This window comes from Megalobrama amblycephala, linkage group LG3 (assembly GCF_018812025.1).
Source record: "Megalobrama amblycephala isolate DHTTF-2021 linkage group LG3, ASM1881202v1, whole genome shotgun sequence".
Lineage (NCBI taxonomy): Eukaryota > Metazoa > Chordata > Actinopteri > Cypriniformes > Xenocyprididae > Megalobrama > Megalobrama amblycephala.
In genome coordinates, this window is record NC_063046.1 from 9504916 (window position 1) to 9524820 (window position 19905).

At 36.7% G+C, this 19905-nt stretch overlaps 1 protein-coding gene across 2 annotated transcripts in view; it reads left to right on the plus strand.

The window, feature by feature from the left end:
- Positions 1 to 19905, plus strand: part of igf1rb (insulin-like growth factor 1b receptor) — a 122360-nt gene that overhangs the window by 23711 nt on the left and 78744 nt on the right. The gene's annotated exons all lie outside the window — the stretch shown is intronic.

Consider the following 19905-nt stretch of genomic DNA (forward strand, 5'->3'; position numbering starts at 1 on the left):
AAATTAATTTCAATTAAATAAAAATACTGTTAAAAATCACACATTATTTGTTTGTCACATGTAGTAGACCATTTTTGTGCCATGGGTAATAGGAGGATTTTTCGCCCGGCTACCACCGCAAGTATATTTCAAACCTGTGGGAAGCACTGATATATATATATATATACATGTGTTTAGGAACCAGGCTACACTGATCATGCTATATATTGTTTCATAAGGAACCAGCATAAGAGTCATTTGTTTGGAAATTGTACTATGGCAGTCATGCTCTTTTTATTTTGTTATTTGTTCATTTATTCCCTAACAAACCTTCTCATAGAGTCATTTGGTTGACAATTGGTCGTGCTGTTTTTGATGCACTAAAGAACCAACCCATTAGTCATTTGTTTTGGATTTGTACTTTGCCTATTGAGCTCTTTTTATTTATTTATTTGTTTGTTTTATTTATGAAGCTTCTTATAATGTGTTGGGGAATTGGATTACACTGGTTGTGCTGTATGTTTTTGATTCACTTAAAAAAAAATAAGACTCTCAATTGTTCTCATAAGAAAAAGTTGTTCTATACTAATCGTTTTGGGATTTGAACCTCTAACCCCAAGTATGAGCAATACTAATAATGATAAACCACCAATAAAGTATTCTTTCACCAAAAAGGATAGTTTATTAGCATAATAATTGGTGATATTGTAGATTTGGAGCATTATTATAGCATTCGCATGATGTTAAGTCAGGTTTTCATGTAATAAAACAGCTCAAAGGTGGCTCATCAAGTCAGAATTTAGAGTTGGAACTATGCATAATTAAGTGGCAAATATCATTTCTATTCCATCACGTTTTCTTACTGCTTGACCACAGTCTCGGTTATGCATAGGCAAGCGCAACCTGCCAAATAAGGCATTATGACATTCACCTTACTCGGGTAGTAGGTGAGAGGGTGGAGGGTCTGTTCTCAGCCAGGTAAGTGGCCTAATGTCTGAGCCGAAATAGTCCACAGGTGAAAGAGAGCACTCGCAACACTAAGACGGATGTGTGAGCAGATATGGCTGCTGTCTTGCTCCAGTAATGTTAGAGATTAATAGAGGATAAGTATGAAGTGTTTTACGGCTTCATCATCAGATAATGTGGACTTAGTAAGGGTTATATATAGCTGAGTAGAACACACGGTGTACCTCAATGCCTATTAAAGACTGTTCCTTTTGAAATTAACTGGCAAGGGCAAACAGCACTTTGGAGCACATGTATTTATTTAATTAAATTACAGTCAGTGGCTCTAAGCCATATTGCAGTATTGATTTTAATTCAATATATTGTATATCTCTACTTTTTGTTGATGTTCAACTTGCGTTCTTTCAGTACCTGAACATCAACCCTAAAGTCTAATGTGCCGTAGTAGAAGGGCTGTTCACCTTGCGGTGAATTTGAGTGGCTCATTGTCACGTTATGCAATATTATAAAAAAATTTTTTAAAGGGGTGGTTCAGCATAAACAACGTCTGCAAAGTTATGATGCTCAAAGTTCAAAGCAAAGCAAGATTTTTTCTTTTAAAGAATTATCTATTTAAGGACTACAACAAACGGCTTGTAGGGACTACAACAAGCTTCTTTCCGGGTTGGTGACATCATTAACCCTAAAATTTACATAAACCCTGCCCCCAAGAACACACAACAAAGGGTGAAGCCATGTTATTGCAATACAGTATGTTACACAAATGCAATAGCATTTCATAAAAGCAAGATGACAACATGACAAATTATTACCGTAATTAAACTAAACTACACCTGTTCTATCTTCATGCATCATATATTCTCTGGCTCTGTAGGCATCTTACAACAGTTCCCACATGAGCGATTTATAGATTATCATGACAGAATATGCAATCAATAACTTTAAGATAGTTAACTCCACATCATTTACATCTTGTAAAAGTGGCATTATTTGACCCCTTTAAAAAACTTTTTTTGCTATATAAATAGGCATAAGTGTTATGATGTGGTCAGCAGGCACAAAGATGAAGGAGATTCAAAAACAAAACTGGCTTTATTAATAATTAAATTAATAACTTTGAATGAACACGCAGGTGAATAACGGAAACCACAATGCATAAACGATCAAAGAACAAATGAAACACAGGGCTATAAACAGCGGTAGAACAGAGGAATGTAAACTAGACACATGAAACTAATACGTAACTATAGAAACAAACAAGGACATAATCAGTAACTAATGAAACTGAAACTAAACAGGCCATTCATGGGAAATACCCTTAAACATTGAAATGATGCTATGACAAAGATATCGCTTTCCTCTTCAGACATGGAAAACGTATTTTTTTCCACTAATATATGACTTGACCTGAAGAAGGACAGATGCAGGTAATCAGTCAACCATTTTTTCTCACTCTCTGCTTGTTTTGTGAAAATCTACTGAGCCTCTGTACAAATCACAGTGCTACACAAGAGTCTTAAAGGGCATATTGCAGGTTAGAGCTTTAGTGATTCAATGTGTAGAAAAATAATGTATGAAATAGATTTTCTTGAAAAAACACGCATAAATACGCTACATAGGCTTCTGGAGTCGTTTTTTGTGAGAGAATTTTACTTCCGCATCTGAAAAATGCCAAATCGGACGTGACGTCACTGAAGGGAACGCGATCAATATAAACTATAGGAAAGCAATGGATCGTAATGACAGTTCGGATGCTGAGGAAATTGTAAATGCTTATTTATACTCGTATAACTAATCACAGCCATACAATTAGCCTGCTATGTGGTCAAGAGAGCAGGGACAGGCCAGAATTAGACAGAATAACGGTCAAAAGAGACAAATTGAGCTGTTGTGTGAGGAGAAGCAGTGGAGAACAGGACAGAGACCGGTGTTAGCTTACAGATATAACGTTAACGACGTGCTCAGATCACAATATTGTACAGATTATTATCATGAATCAGGCAATAGCAAAGCTATTGGTCATCTAGGAGTAGGCCTAACTGATTACTAATAACAGAAACGAATAAACTTTGATCAAGCGTATGTCACACGCGTTAATATCCGTCCACACTAACGTTACGTGATATAGCCGTTTCTCATCACAACTGATTTGGTAGTTAGCAAATGTAATAATCAAACACAAAACTTAAAATGTGCACCGTAAGTCTTCATCGAACTGCATCTCTGACGGATTCGTGATCATGTCTCCCGCCGGCGGCCAAACATATAGTGTTAACTTACTGTATGTATTTCATGTTATCCTTTATTCATTAATTCTGTGTTATGAGTTTATTCCGTGCCCATTCACTGATTGTGTGAGGATGTATGACGCCGTGATTATGTAGTTGTGTGAACTTGAATGTATATATAAATTTACATACATGGCATGCATGAAATTGGAGTATTTACATTACTAGCACATCATTCAAAACTGTTTTGTGTGAGTGTGAGACTGTATGCATACATAATTTGTATTCATCAGTGTTGAAATTTATTCAAGTAAAAACGGTGAAGAAGCATAGCGTGTGTAAGTTTATTCATTTAATATAATCATTTACAGAAGTATTACAATGTTGAACTCCAACATATCGCCAGGATGATAATCCTCCAGTCTAAAATTAACACTCTGAGGTCTAAAAACGCGCAGGCGCGTTTTGCAGGTTTTTTTTCACATTGCAGCAAAACAGACTTAAAATACTCCGTCATTTTTTGTCATAGAAACATAAGTAATACATCAATTGAAACTATAGAATATCTCCTTTTATTTGTATACACTCAGAGTAAAAACAAAATGTTGTGCTTTTTGTAAAATAAAGAAAACTAACATGATGCGTGATCTCTCATCTCCCTCTGAACGAAGTCCAATCTGATAGTTCTCAGAAAATGAACTGTAACTTAGTGAATACTAATCACAAAAAATTCATACTTATGTCTAACAAAACGTTGAAATGTCAGGTTTTAAATCGTGCAAGTCAAATCGAAAACAAACATTCTGTGTTTATGTAATCTGTATGAAAAGAGAGCCATGTCAGAAGTCCGTGATTCAGCTCATTACCCACTAATGCGGCCACACCCACGGAGCCAGCGCTATTCACAGGCAAATTCAGAGACAACACATGCATTCATCATCTCAATCGTGTATTTATTGCCTTGAAAATTGTTTATCTGGATGAAAAAGCCATGGTTAGCGATCTCTGGAAGACATTCAGTAAATTCCTGTTCGTTTTCTTCTATTGATAAGTTTTAAGTGAGTTTTTGTTTCTTTAGCGCCCTCCGGCTGTAGTATGAATTGGTAAACACCATTCATGGAATATCGTCGTCTTCTTAGGTGAATTTGTGGACTAAAATGCACAGAGCGCCCTCCGGCTGCAGTATGAATTGCAAACACCAGCGCTCATAGAGATAACAATGAATATTAAATAAAAAATAACTTAACTTAATAAATTGACATAAACATATGAGAATCCTATATTTCTCCAAATGTGCATGCTTTTAAACTAAAAGCCTATATTCAGACTCTTTGCATCACAGAAATACATTATATTTTAAAGTATAATATAAAACCATTATTTTATATTGTAATAAAATTTTTCTGTATGTTTCATATATCATGATGAGCTTGAGACATCACAGAAGTTTTTTTTCACAGCCTACCTGACTGAAATGCCTCATTAATATGCAAGTCTTTTCAGGTCATTACTATTCAATTCTTTTGTCTTCACAGGTGAGAATGAGCCATTATTCATGGAGATTCATGCCTCCTCGCATACCGTGTTTCTTGGCAAAAAGTGTCTTACAAAAACTAAATCAGTATATTGTTATAAATGAAAGAGTAGTCAGCATAATTTTTACATAATTTTGAAGCAAAAACTCTAGTCTACAACCTTCAATACCCAAAAGTCTTGTGAACACAGATTTAATATACTTTTATTGGCCTTATATCAGTGACTTAAGTTTTTTGTTTTTTCAGTAACCACGCATAAACGTTATTCCTTCAAAAACACAAACATGTACACACATGTTCCTCACATATTATGGTAGCCTAGTTTGTGCTGAATACAGTGTAATGACACTTGTGTCATTAATATGTTTATGAACAACTGAAAAAAGCACAAATGTCAGGGCATGTCAAAACTTCTCCAGGCCCCAAATCAGCCTCAGACTCCAGAGGGTTAACGCGTTTTTCGACGCAGATGCAGAAGTGAAGTCCCGTCTCTTCACCTGCACAAAACAAACCCCGGCACAGAAGATAGCAGCGTAGTTTTTCTTGTTAGTAAACCTCTGTACTCGATGTCCTGACAGGCTGAAGTTTGTACAACCTCCACAAACACAATAATTTACCATTACGATGATAAATAGAATACAAAAACTACCGAAAACACACTGATTCACGGCCGCTGTTGCTAAATACCAATATATTCTGCACTGAATCAACACAGAGCTCTGCGAACATCTCCCTGTAGTGACATAAAATGACGCGACGCTGAAAAAAAAGCGGTTTTTACAGAGACCGTCACTTTATCTACTAAATTAATGCCCTTATGTCTCGCAAAACATTTTTAAACCCTGCAGTACCTTTTTATATGGTATTTTTGTACAAGGTTGTATATTCATCTCGAAAAAAATGTTAAACCTGCAATATGCACTTTAAGTAGAAAAGAGCCAGTTGGTGTAAAAAAAAAAAAAAAAAACATTCTTAACTCTTCTTATCATCATTAACTTTTACACTGAATGTTAAATAAGAAGGGCATAGCCCTAGAAAAGGAAAAAAAACATGAACATCCCGGTTGTGGTGGTTTAGGGCCCTATAAAATCCGTTTTATTTTTTCCCAAATTCCGTTTTTTCCGTTTGAATTTTTCTGGATTCGTTTTTTTTCCTGTTTTATTTATTTTTTGACTTCATTTTAATGGTCAAATTAAATTTTAGTAAACAAAAAGCATGTCTAATTTATTGAAATAATGAATCTTGTCCAATTTACGAACAACTTAATAAAAGTTTAACAAAAAAATTACTTTTTTTTTTTTTAGGGCCCTACGTTTTATTCTTTCCCCTCAAATTTTATTTTTACCAAATTCTGTTTTCTGGATTCCATTTTAATGGTTTAATTCCATTTTGATAATTAAAAAGCATGTCTAATTAATTGAATTCCTAAAAACAACAATATTAATTAATTAAAAAATATATTTTTATGAATTTTTTTTCTTCAGAAGTTCTGTTGTGTATTTAAATTTTTTTCTGGCAACCAAATGAACGCATACCATTTAATTTATCTTTTAATCATGAAATTAAACTTTTTTTGTCAAACAATGTGCTGCACAACAGAGCTTTACTGTTAAAATTAAAACATGGAAGAAACACTGAGATTATTGTTTAAAATATATTTTAATAATTTATTATTAAATTAATTTATCTAAATTCTACTGTACAACAGTAATATGTTTCTGTCAAGTTAAATCGAACTTTTATTTTGACGGTTTGCCTAGAGCTTTGAGTTTCTTTGTGTTTATGACGGTAGTTTTCTCAAACGAAGCGGTTAAATGCTGATGAAGTGACTTTCAGAGCAGCTCTGGAGATGAATTCGCATCATTCATTTCAGAGGCACACAGGCATGCAGGATTCATGTTTAAATAGTCTTTTTGCGGTTTAATATTCAAAGTCACTAGTCTATATCGCGATTTAATTTACGTGTACTGAACTGCTTTTAATTCATTCATCAAAAATTTGACAAATTCCGTGACATTCCGCGTTATATAGTAAATTCCGTTTTTATGACCGTGATCGTGGAAATCATAGGGCCCTAGTGGTTGCTTGCATTCCTCTCCGGAGGGCTTGTCAGTATTACAGTATTACAATACTGGAGTTATCGCGACAGCCCTAGCTAGTAGCATATTTAGTTTAGCTTGATGTCAGTTCAGGGTTGGTGGCCAGACAGGTCAGCGATTTTCAGAGAGGCCTAAAGATACCTCAAACATCAGTTCATTTGGATGACTCACACTACTATACTCAAAAGTAACTGGAGATGTGGAAGAACGTATCTTTTGCACCCATGGAGATGAGCAGCACCCTCGCTGACCTCCCGCTCAGTGTTGGTATATATCCAGCTTAGAGTGTGTTTACACGTGTCTGTTTAATAGCTCACCACCACTCCACTCACCCCTGCTAATGCGCTCACTCGACTGAGTTGTGGACACAGTTGATGGAAAGTTACCGAGTTCACTATTGTGCGCTTAGTTGCCCTTTCATCTCTGCGACCCGTTTCAAAAGCTAGTCTTTTAAACTCTTGCCCTCAGGACATCAGTTAAACCAATGAAGACAAGGAGGTAATGTTTTATTACACTCTTGAAGTCAAGATGAAATAAACATCAAACGCTATTTACTTTTAACACACGTTCCTGATGTTACTGACGTCGATTCATCAGTACTGTATCAAAAATGTTACAAAAGATTTCCATTTCAAATAAATGCTATTCTTTTGAACTTTCTATTCATCAAAATATCCTAAAAAGTATGCATCACGTTTTCCACAAAAATATTAAGCAGCACAACTGATTTCAATATGGATTATAATAGGACATTTTTCTTAAGCTTCAAAATCATCATATTAGAATGATTTCTGAAGGATCATGTGACGCTGAAGACAGGAGTAATGATGCTGAAAGTTCAGCTTTGCTATCACAGGAATAAATTACATTTTAAAATCTATTCAAATAAAAAAAACATTTTAAATTGGAATAATATTTCAGAATATAACTGTTTTTATTGTGTTTTGATCAAATAATTGCAAGAATACGTGAAAGAGATCTCAATTCACGCTTTTTTCTTTGCGCACACACACACACCATGCAAATACCGAATTTTGTTCTCTTCCCCGTGTATTTGTGCTTGAACGGACACACACATGCACAATTATGTCAAAATGCTGCCGTATGTCATTAATGTTATTCAAACAACCAAACGCAATGAGAAAATCACTTTTGTAGATGTAACAAAGATTCATTATCATATTTAATTTATACAGTGAAGACTATGCAGTGTAAATTTATGTTAAAACATAAAGCACTTTATTTCATTTGTATCTTTGTTCTATTGTATTTTGACCATTTTGTATATTGTAATTTTATTATTTTCTATGCAGATTCACTCCCCTACAAAATCACCTCAATCATTCTAGAATGATTAATTCTTTCCAAATAGAACTATTCAAGTCATCTGGTGAAGTTTTTTTCATATCATAGAAAAACAAAATTTTGCGATGTCAGTTTTTCCAATATTGTGCAGCTCTAGCATAAAAGACGTCTTTCAAAAACATTTAAAAAAAATTGTACACACCTCAAACTTTTGAACAGTGATGTACGTTTTGAAATAGAATAGAATGAATTTTTGCTTGAATTTCATGATTCTATGACTTTGTCATAAAATGCCACTATGGTCATACAACAGGGACTAAACTACAGTGCTTTTCGCAAGATCACAATCAAGTCTTGCTTCTTGCTGGGATTGAACCTACATCGTTGCATTCAGACTGTAATCTATAGCGTTTACGAACTCACAATAAAATCTTTGCTTTGCTTTTGCGTTGTTGTAATATTAGAACAGTATATTAGTCCATATAGGCCACAGTCTACACTGTACATAATTAGTTGTTCATTTTAAGAAACACAGTGTCGTGTTGAACAAACATGGGCCACGTGCAGCTGTAGCCGAGTATATACGGCCCATATGACCCTCCGTGCTCTCTCTTCCTCTAACTTCTTCCTCTCCAGTCCTCACAGCTGTTTCTGAGCAGGTGATGCAGGTGCTAAAGTTCCCAGGCTGCTCTCCGGAATGGAGAATTGCTGGTCGCTCTGACATGGCAAGATATCACAGAGGCTCGGCATAACACCGCATACTGTGTGCAGCAATAAATCAGGACTTGCCACTGTTCTCGCTGTCCATTGTCTTGACCTTGTGAGAGACTAGATTTGTTTGCCCAAGGCGTTTGCATTTACATTTGCTTATTGAACACCGCAACCAACGTCTGATTATTCATGTCTGGCCAAACAATCTCATGCCTGTTGTTTATTGCTTGGCACCTGGTGTTCTTTATAGACATTTGAGATGGCCACTAGGTGCTTAAGTGGTAAGTTAGTGAATATACAAAGAGAAAAGGTGAAAACGGGGACATTGTGGTCTTTTTTGCACTTAAAGTCAACATGAAATTAAAATTGACTTTCTTATTACATCTTCCTTTTCTTGTTGCATTGATTTAATCAAAATGTAATAACATATTCTGCCTCTAAACTGACTTTCATTTCAGTAGACATCACCAAACCTTATTTTTCAGCCCCTTACCTTTTTTTTCTTTGTAAATATTCCTTAAATATCGCTTGGGAAAAACATCATACTATGCGAGTCGAATGTTTGTGAACGCGTTTTATGTTGACTTTAAAGTGTCTTAAGTGGTAGATTGTAAGTGTGAGGGTTAAATCTGTTTGGGGAGCTGGAAGTCTCCTCTTTCAGATGGTGAGGAGGTGGTATGTGAAACAGCCAGGACGGCATGATTAGCACTTGGCCGTTGAGTGACGAAACCGAACACAATGTTTTACTGGACTGCTCACCGCAAAAGTAAACAAACTCGGGAACTTTAGGGGGGCTGTAACGCTGTGCCCACACCAGACAGATGACCGGTGAAATTTGCACGTAGATGTCCTCTTCCAGTAAACACATTTGAGTTTGCAGCTGTGGCTGGGGAAAAAAAAAAGTTTGTGAGCAATGCAAACATCACAGAGCCAAGAGATGGTTCATCTTGTCACTGTTGTTGAACTTGCATGAAAATAAAAATTGAGCTATTAAAGATGGTAAAATTCTTTCCAATAGCTGAAGCACTGGGGAAAGAGGAGAACTAGTTCTGGTCTTTTTTTCAAACACATTCCTGGGAATCGCCAGAGATTCTGGTGTGGTATCAGTGGGTTTTTAGTACATCCAAGTAATTTCACAACAGAATATCTGAAACTTTCTATTATGCATCAGACCCTTGACTTTATGTCTCTGTTTAAAAGATATCTTCATATGGGCTTGTTTTATAAGCAGCTGAATCAGTGTTAAGCAGCGTTCACACCTGGGATGTGTGTCATTCAGAAATGAATAGAGAACTCCTTTTTAATTAGACATTCTTTTCTTGAATCTGAGTTTTTATTTGAATTGAGGTAGCATACAGAATGTAAAATTGCAACTTGAATTGTAAATTAAAAATAAATTGCAATACAAAGCAGTTTATGTAACTAATTATGACTAGAACAACTAAATCTGACAAACTGAATGTTGACTTGGCAAAAAAAGGTTAAAATGCCTTGAAGTTTAAAGGTTTTATAGGTTTTATGGACAATTAGTTAAATAGAGAGAGATAGGATGGATGGATGGATTGATGGTCGGACGGATGAATGGTCGAATTATTGGATGAATGGTGGATGGACGGATGGATGGATGGATGGATGGATGGATGGACTGACAGACCGATGGATAAATGGACAGACGGATGGATGGATGGACGGTTGGATGGACGGACGTCTGATAGATGGTTGTATGGATGTACGGATGGATGGATGGACGGATGAATGGACAGTCGGTCAGTCGTTTGGTTGGACAGACGAAAGGATGGACGGATGGTCGGACGGATGGAGGGACGGACGGACGGAAGGAAGGATGGACAGTCGGACGGTTGGTCATTTGGTCGGACGGAAGGTTGGATGGATGGATGGATGGATGGATGGATGGATGGATGGATGGACGGATGGATGGATGGACGGATGGATGGATGGATGGATGGATGGATCGATGGTTGGATAGATGGATAGAGAGAGAGACAGATAGATGTGATGCAGTGACTACCAATGGGAATCATGTGGGAATTCTTACTAGCAACCAAAAGCATGTACCTTGGTGACTTCAAGCTATTTAATTGCGATTTAGATTGTGTCAACGCCACTTTAGTGCTTTTTCTATGTGACCGTCTGATTTGTAGCTACAGTATAATGGCCACTCTGGTTTTCATTTCTCTTTAATCAAAGCAATTACAGTAATTTCCAGTTCTGTACTGCTGTTATAATGCCTAGCACATTCAAAATGATCCACTATTTGTGTAATGTGTGACTTTGATAAAATGTATTTTTAATGAAAACGAAGAATTTTCTTTGGCTCTTCACATTACACTGTCAGACTTCATATAATGGGCAATCTGTTTAGTTTATTGTGAAAATGGCTGTGAATTCTCAAAGCTTTCGCCATATTGATTTTTCCTGATTGGCCATTAACAGAGGTATACTCATTGGATGGCCCATACGCCTTCTCCTTGGTTATCCATATCCATATTTGGCTTTGCTCTCACATGTTTGAGTGAAATGGTTTAGGGAGTGCTGGTGCTCTCACATCTCTTATTTACAGTGAATGTAAGAGGTCAGAGTGATCTCAGGACTTCAGGAATGCAGCATGTATAGTTGATGTCTTTTTTTGTTTTGTTTTCCCATATCCTCCCTTTTGAGATGATGTGCACCATCGCATCTTAAATCAAAAAACAAAATGGCAGTATAATAAATAATGTATGGTAATAACTATTGTTTTTATGAGAACAATTTTAACACTATAAAAGAAAAAAGAAACAAATTGCATAATCATTAACATATTTTGAGTCACTATATCACAGTAGGTAGTTTCAGATGGAAAAGTTTAAAATACAGATTTTTCAAAAACATACTGACTCATAAAAAACATTGACTAAGGAACTGCCATGCCCTCAATCCTTTTAGTAGGAAAGGTTTTGGTTCAAGTTTATTATAAATAATATTCCCGTATGTCATATCTCAAAACATAGAGTATTGGACGACAGCCCAAATCCTGTGCAAACAACGTTTGTGGTGTATTTTGTTTGTGTTACGACAGTACAAAGTAATGTCTTTGTTTTGTGTGCATTCTGAATGCAGTGTTCCCTACTGGGTCCTCAATTGAGGAATTCCTAGAATTTGCTTGTGTTTGTGTAACTGGATCCATCAGGTGAGCGACAGATAATGGTGTTTATTCAGTGAACCCATGTTGTATGTCCTTATATTAAAAAGAATCTTGTTGGAATATAAAGATATTAGTAAGTTTGTGGGCTTTTTTTTATTGATATATTGTGGCTCAGTTTTAACAGGCAAGAGTTTGTACTTGATGACCTTGCAGAGATGTTGTAATGGTCATTGGTTACGGTGTTTTTATGGCTATATGAGCCTGTTAGCCTTGTGTTATAATCTCAGAAACTCATACTGTGCCTCATGTTTTCCCCTAGAGGATTCTGTGCGTAACTCCCACAGGAAGTACCTGACCATGGTACCCTGCTCTGGGCTGTTTTCCCGTGAGAATAATGGCCATTAAAAAGCGACATGTTCTCTCAGTTTTTAGAGCCTCATATCCATTTCCTCATCCACATTTCCTGTCCAGCCATCTTCCACGTTTTGAGCACTTTTGTGGTGCTAATCAAAAGTGAAAAGCATCTACTCTTCGATCCAACGATGTATGTTTGTTCCAATACATTGCAATGTGCCTTCCTCTCATTTTGAAGGTAGTAAAGATGAACCCTTACCTCATATCCTGCACTGATGGTTTCTTCCTGTTCTCCTCCTGGATAATACCTTGCACAGCCCTTTAAGTGGGATTTATAGCTCTTGCCCATTCTGTAATTACCATCATGAAGCTCTCATGCTCTTTATTAAAACCCCTGTCTCAGGCTCGGGAAGCCTCAGGGAAACACTTAGGTTTAAGTGAGGATCCTTTTGAAGTACTTCAGGAGAACTGGGCTTATTTTCTGCTTTCTACTTACACCGGTGACTTACTGCTAACATCTGGGTTCGTACTGTGAGTCCTCAGGCTTTGATACCATCAACACGTCAAGGTGCTTTGGGTTGGCGCTGAATCTTAAACATTTAGCCTGTATCGATGTAATTTTAATGATTTTGTTTTTTACATTTATTTATTTTAAATATTTTTTCATTTATGGTTGACTGAAATAGGTTTTCAATGGCCAATGCTGGTATCTAGAGTGCAGGGAAGCCTGTTGATGAAATTGTTGACAAATAATTCAGCTTAATATTTGAAATGTATTAACCCTCTGGGGTCTGAGGATTTGACACTTTGTGATACTTTGTGATACTTGACACTTTTTGTCAAGAAACACAGTATGTGTGGAGGCGTGAATCATCATGAATAATGGGTGATTTTCACCTGAGAAGACAAAAGAATCGCATAAAGACTTCTAATGACCTGCATAAATAATGAGCTCTTTCAGTCAGGTAGGCTGTGAAAAAAACCCTGTCATTATGTCTCAAGCTCATCATGGTGTATATCAAACATACAGAAAAAACAGCAATACTGTGAAATATTATTAAAATGTAAAATAATGGTATTCTATTATATACGTTAAAATATATTTTATTTCTGTGACGCAGAATCTGAACAGTGTCTGAACAATTATGCTACCTCTATGGCATTTCATATATCCTTTTAGCTTAAAAGCATGCACATTTGGAGAAATATTGATGGATTCTCATATGTTTGTCAATTTTCTATAGAGAGGAGTAATATTTATTCAATATTTATTGTCATCACTATGAGCGCTGGATACTGTGTTTTCAATTCATACTTGCAGCCGGAGGGCGCTCTGTACACCTTTAGTCCACAAATGAATCTAAAGAAGAACAAGTCATGTGACAATCCAGGAACTAATAGAGGCCAGATATCGCTATAACATCCAGATAAACACTTTTCAAGACAATAAATACACAATTGAGATGATGTATGCATGTATTGACTGAATTTGCCTCTGAATAGCGCTGGCTCCGTGGGTGTGGCCGCATTAGCGGATAATGAGCTGAATCACGGACTTCTGACATGGCTCTCTTTTCATACAGATTACATAAACACAGAATGTTTGTTTTCGATTTGACTTACACGATTTAAAACCTGACATTTCAACATTTCTTTAGACACAAATCAAATTTTTTTGTTACAGTTACAGTTCATTTTCTGAGAACTATCAGATTGGAGTTTGTTCAGAGGGAGATGACAGATCATGCATCATGTTAGTTTTCTTTATTTTGCAAAAAGCACAACATTTTGTTTTTACTCTGAGTGTACACAAATAAAAGAAGATATTCCACAGATTAAAATGGTGTATAGCTCTTAATTGTATGTGCAACATTGACAGAGTATTTTGAGTCTCTTTCACACTGGTAAGAAAAAAAAACGCGATGGTATCGTTGGCGTGACCGCCGACCCGAGGGAGTTAATATGAAAATTAAACACAAAATTGCTTACATTTAATGAAGGCTTATTTATTTTGTACTATTTTTTTTTTTTTTTTATTAATTTTATAATTTTTTAGTAATAGTGAAACTTTGTTTTAACACTCATTTTCACACAATGTCAGTCTATACATTATCGCCAACGCTTGCATTCTCGTTTAATCTACCTTTCAGAGCTTGTGAAAAAGATGCTCGGGTCTTTTTCTGATCTTGTGAAAAAGCTTGGGGCCAGTGCTGAATCGTCTCGTAAGTTTATGTTTTTAAACTTAGCCGTGTTTAAAGCCTTGCAAAGAGCGGCACACACATCTCATACAGCACAGAAATAGGCCACTGAATTGAGTCTTCTTTTACTTGTTTTTGTGCTTCAGTAGATAAAGGTCTATGGTTTTGCATAAAAGGACTTCATCTTAATAGAGTTTATTGCTGTTTCTAAATCATGTTACTTTCTACCGGGTGTCTGTTAGATCACACAACGAGAATAGAGCGCTATGAATCATTCTTCACACAGTAACTGAAATATAAAACTGTTAACAGAAAATGCTCAATAAACTGCTACATAGGGGCGTTCAAGCAACTCCATGTTGCTTCAAGCGCATCATTCTGCACATGGGATGCGCATAATTGCTTTGTGCCGCTCTGTATTGGAGCCTTTCATATTATAATACTTTTGCACAATGAAAGAATATTAAAGGGATAGTTCACCCAAAAATAAAAATTTGATGTTTATCTGCTTACCCCCAGGGCATCCAAGATGTAGGTGACTTTGTTTCTTCAGTAGAACACAAATGATGATTTTTAACTCCAACCGTTGCTGTCTGTCAGTCGTATAATGCATGTCAATGGGAACTCCATCTATAAGTGTAAAAAAAAAAACATGCACAGACAAATCCAAATTAAATCCTGTGGCTCGTGACGAATTTATATCATTTTTTACCTCTAACTGCCTTGAGCATCCGGTGTGTGAGGTCTGAATGCACTCTGATGCCGGAAGTGATGTCTCGCACTCATTGACATATTCAAGCGAGACCTCACCAATCGGATGCTCAAGGCAGTTGGACATAGTGGTGTTTTAGAGGTAAAAAAGGACAAATACTGTTCGGTTTCTCGCACAAACTGATCGTTTTGTGTCTTAGGACATCAATGTGTCATCACGAGCCGCAGGGTTTAATTTGGATTTGTCTGTGCATGTTTTTTTTTACTCTTATAGATTGAATTCCTGTTGACATGCATTACATGACTGACAGACCGCAACAGTTGGAGTTAAAAATCATCATTTGTGTTCTACTGAAGAAACAAAGTCACCTACATCTTGGATGCCCTGGGGGTAAGCAGATAAACATTTTCATTTTTGGGTGAACTATCCTTTTAATAGCCTATCTTGTCCTGTCCTATCTATATTATGTTGCTGCTTCATTAAAAAGTTGCGCTATACAATTAAAAGAAATGTCTTCTGCGTTATACAGTAAATTACGTTTTTATTACTGGATTCCGCGATTCCGTCCGCACTTTCAGCATTGCGGAAATCATAGGGCTCTATACATATTAAACCTTATGAAAGTTACAAAAGTTATTTAGTCAAGAGTAGCGAGCGATACATTTTTTTTATTTAAATTTTTTGTTGTTGTTGTTGTTTGATTAACATTAAAATGCAGACAGCAACACATCAGGGATATTAAATTATGGATTATTCTTGGATTATGCAACAGACATTATACAGCTCAGTGCAGTTAATTAATAAACCATCAGTTTGTTATATCAGTCTTTGTCATGCTATAGCCGATATGCCGATGGTTGTAAATTGATCAAAAACCGGCCGATACATCGGTGCATCTCTAGTTTTAAAGATTTTTATAGTATAGCTTTATAAAATCACAGCCATAAATAACTACAGTAAATAAATAAATAAATAACATGATGTCAGATTCTATTGCAATGTGTTTGTTGCTATAAAGGATGATTGATGAAGATGCAACCACTAAAGAAGTATGTACAAGTATAGCTTCCAAAATGAACCCTTGTCAAGCTCCAAATGGGAGTAGAAATTGGGGTAACACTTTATTTGAGAGTCTTTTAACTAGTTGCTTATTAGCATGCATATTACTACAATATTGGCTATTTAATAGTACTTATTAAGCACATATTAATACCTTATTCTGCATGACCATATTCTACATTCTTAATCCTACCCAATGCCTAAACTTAACAACTACCTTACTAACTATTAATAAGCAGTAAATTAGGAGTTTATTGAGGCAAAATTTGTAGTTAATAGTTAGGGCTGGGCGATATATCGCATGCGATTCTCACGCGCATTTCGTCAGTAAAGCCGGTTCCCTGATTACCTCTAAATCGCCATCACCTGCTTTAAAATGGAGCGCCTTTCAATAGACAGAGCCGTAGTTCACGGACAAGCCACGCAAAATCGCGTTCAGTATCGAAGATGAATCGACTTCGATAATGAACCCGATTTTGCGTGGCTTATCAGTGAACTACGGCTCTGTCTATTAAAAGGCGCTCCATTTTAAAGCAGGTGATGGCGATTTAGAGGTAATCAGGGAACCGGCTTTACTAACGAAATGCGCGTGAGAATCGCATGCGATATATCGCCCAGCCCTATTAATAGTTTATGTGTGTTCCCTATGCTAAAGTGTTCTTGAAATTGGCTTTGGCGAGTAAATAAAACAAACTTTCTTGCAACGTAATACAAGGTTTAAATTGAAATGTCAGAACGTCTGACCCTCACCAATTTCTTTATTTTATTGTTAAAAAAGACCAGACAGTCGCATGATTCCGGCGTGTCTCGGCATGGCCTTTTTGTCCTTATAAAGATCGCAAAATCACATTCCTAACGCCTTACGACCTTCCTCTCCCTCTCTGTTCTTTGGATGCTCCTAACACAGGCTTCTCTTTTAATGGGGTGTCTGCATTCACTCAGTGGCCTCATACAGGTATGAACTGTTTGTAGTCGGCCTGTGGAATTTGCTAGGAGTGTGTAGCTGTGGGTTTGCCAAATAGTGGGCGGAGAGAAGAGGTTATTTGGGTGCTTTGCTGTCTCCCTTCCATTCCTCTACCCATAAGCCCCTCACCTTGCTGCAGTGACAAACACTGTGGCCTAGTTTCTCAGCACACAGGCCGACCTGTGCGGCTACAGCATGGAGTTCCCACAAAGACCCTGGAACTCGGCTCGTTTTCCGGCCTTTTGAAAAAGCTTTTTGTGTTGGTCCTGTTCTACCGGTCTTCTCGGTAACCTTGCTTCTCCATCAAACACACACACACACACACACACGCACACACGTACAAGCTCTGTGTTGCCCGATGTCTGTGCCCCCTCACCATAATTAGCAGCTAAAATATTTATACTGCTGCATGAAAGCTCCCGTGTGTGAATTTGTGAGTATGCTCTGTGCACATAGCGAAACCCTCATAACACCTAAAAAACACAACTAAAAGACACGGGCAGTGTGCACAAGTAACGACAACATTTTTGTAAACCCTAATCGTAAAAAAATCAAGCAGTAATGTCTTGCCATGCATGCCATAATTTCTCTAGCAAACGTGTTTACGAATTTCCGACTTTCTTGGCGCTTGTTTAATTCTGATAACTCTAGTTCCTAGGCACGAGGCTGTAGGCAATCACAGCGTGCTGATATGCAGCCATATCGCACGGCTATGAGTGTGATATTGTTCATGCAACAGTTCGACGGCACAAGTGTGTAAATAAATAAGAACAACAACGGAGTGTCTTTAAAAACCCTCTTTTGTGAGGAACTACTTCCACCACGGATTCAAATCTCAAGTTGACAGTTTAACAGTTGAGCCCAAGCCTCCGTTACTAATTCTAAAACATCACTTTAGAACTATTAATGAAGGAACGTTTAGTTGCTTCATTGAAACTATCTGTAATATGTAGAGTATTATGTAGAGCATCTATTACCTGCATCTAGATGATATTCTTCAGGTCAATCTTATATTCATAATCGCAAAATCAGTTTGAATGTCTGCTGAGGAAAGTGATATTCCCATGACAGCGCTAGTCAATGCATTTGTCATTTGCATCTCGTAAGATGTTTAAAGTATTGCTTAAAGTCCGTTTCAATATAAAAGTCTTTGCGATTGACTGATTCATAAAGACATCTCATGGAGTATTAATGTAACTTTCACTGAAGTCGAAATCACTAACGGATATTTTAACAACAATAGCCAATATAACAGTATAAGAAGTAAAATAGGAAATAAATACAAGCAAACAGTTCAGTCAAACGTACAAAAGCAGTGCTGTAGTTAGTATAGAATTTAATTTCAAAAAAGTTAAGAAACTTAATATAGCACTTAAGCCAAATCTATTAGCTCTGGAACCAAGTACTAGATTACTAAAACCAAAGATTGCCTGTTTGATATACCCAAAACAAATTATACCTCATGTTTAAACTAGGGCTGTCAATAGCTTAAAATTTTTAAGTGTGATTAATCACACTTTCACATCGTGAAATTAAGTATACACCATTTATCTTGTTTAACATTGTCATCATTGCCTTTATCCAGCAAAGTAAACCATCAGATTGAAGTGTGATTTTCACAAAACTGTATTTTTCAACTTTTTTTCAAGGTAAATTTAGGTGTCTTTCCAAAAAGGGATACTTGCAGACTCCAAAAGGACACCAAATAAACAAATGATATGATTCAATATAATTCATACATTTATGTACACCAAAGCACCCATAAAAAAAAAAAAAAATCACTGAAACGTTTCAATGCAAGTATAGTATGTGCAACAGCAAAGAGCTTGTTTACATTTTAGACAAGTCAAGTTGCGATACTGAACAGGACCACATGGAGATGCCAAAAAACCTAAACCAACCGCCTTGACCTGCATATATACTAAAGTGCACAGCAACATACACAAGACAAATAAAAAAATGATCCTGAATGTGTGTGAAAACAACGTGAATGTACTGAAATGTGTCTGTACATAAATACAATGTGCGATCAGTGTGTTGAGAGCGCTCATACATGATTTGTTTGTCCATCAATATAACGGACTTGTTTGCTTAATGTACGACTCCTGTATGTCACCGCAATCATCTTTACTTTGATTGCAGTCCTCATCCATCAAAACTTTACTAGCAAGACGCTGGTTTGCTTTATCCAGTCGAGAATCATAGTTTGCATATCATCTGGCCATACAGCGGTGGGATGTTTCAGCGTTCCGTTCAGACAGGAACAGCGCGATGCGGGAGGGCTCGCGCTCTTCAGATACATTGACCGAATATGACAGAGAGTTTGTGTTTTAAAGCGAAACAGACACTGGAATGAATAAGTCTCTCTGCCATCTCTGATCTAATCAGCATGGACTTTTAAGTTCACCTAACTGCATGACGTAAATTACGTTAATTACGCAATTTCACATGCTTCAGTAATTTTTTTGTTATTTTAATGCGTTATGGATTTTGAATTAATCACTTGCGTTAATGTTGACAGCCCTATTTTAAACAATATCTTCATAAGAACCAGCGGCAAATTCCTGAAGGACTGGCCGAGATGAAGCTGTTCTCTGCAGGTACACGACCACTGAACGGTCACTGATGGCCTGGAGCTCGCAGCTCCGAAAGC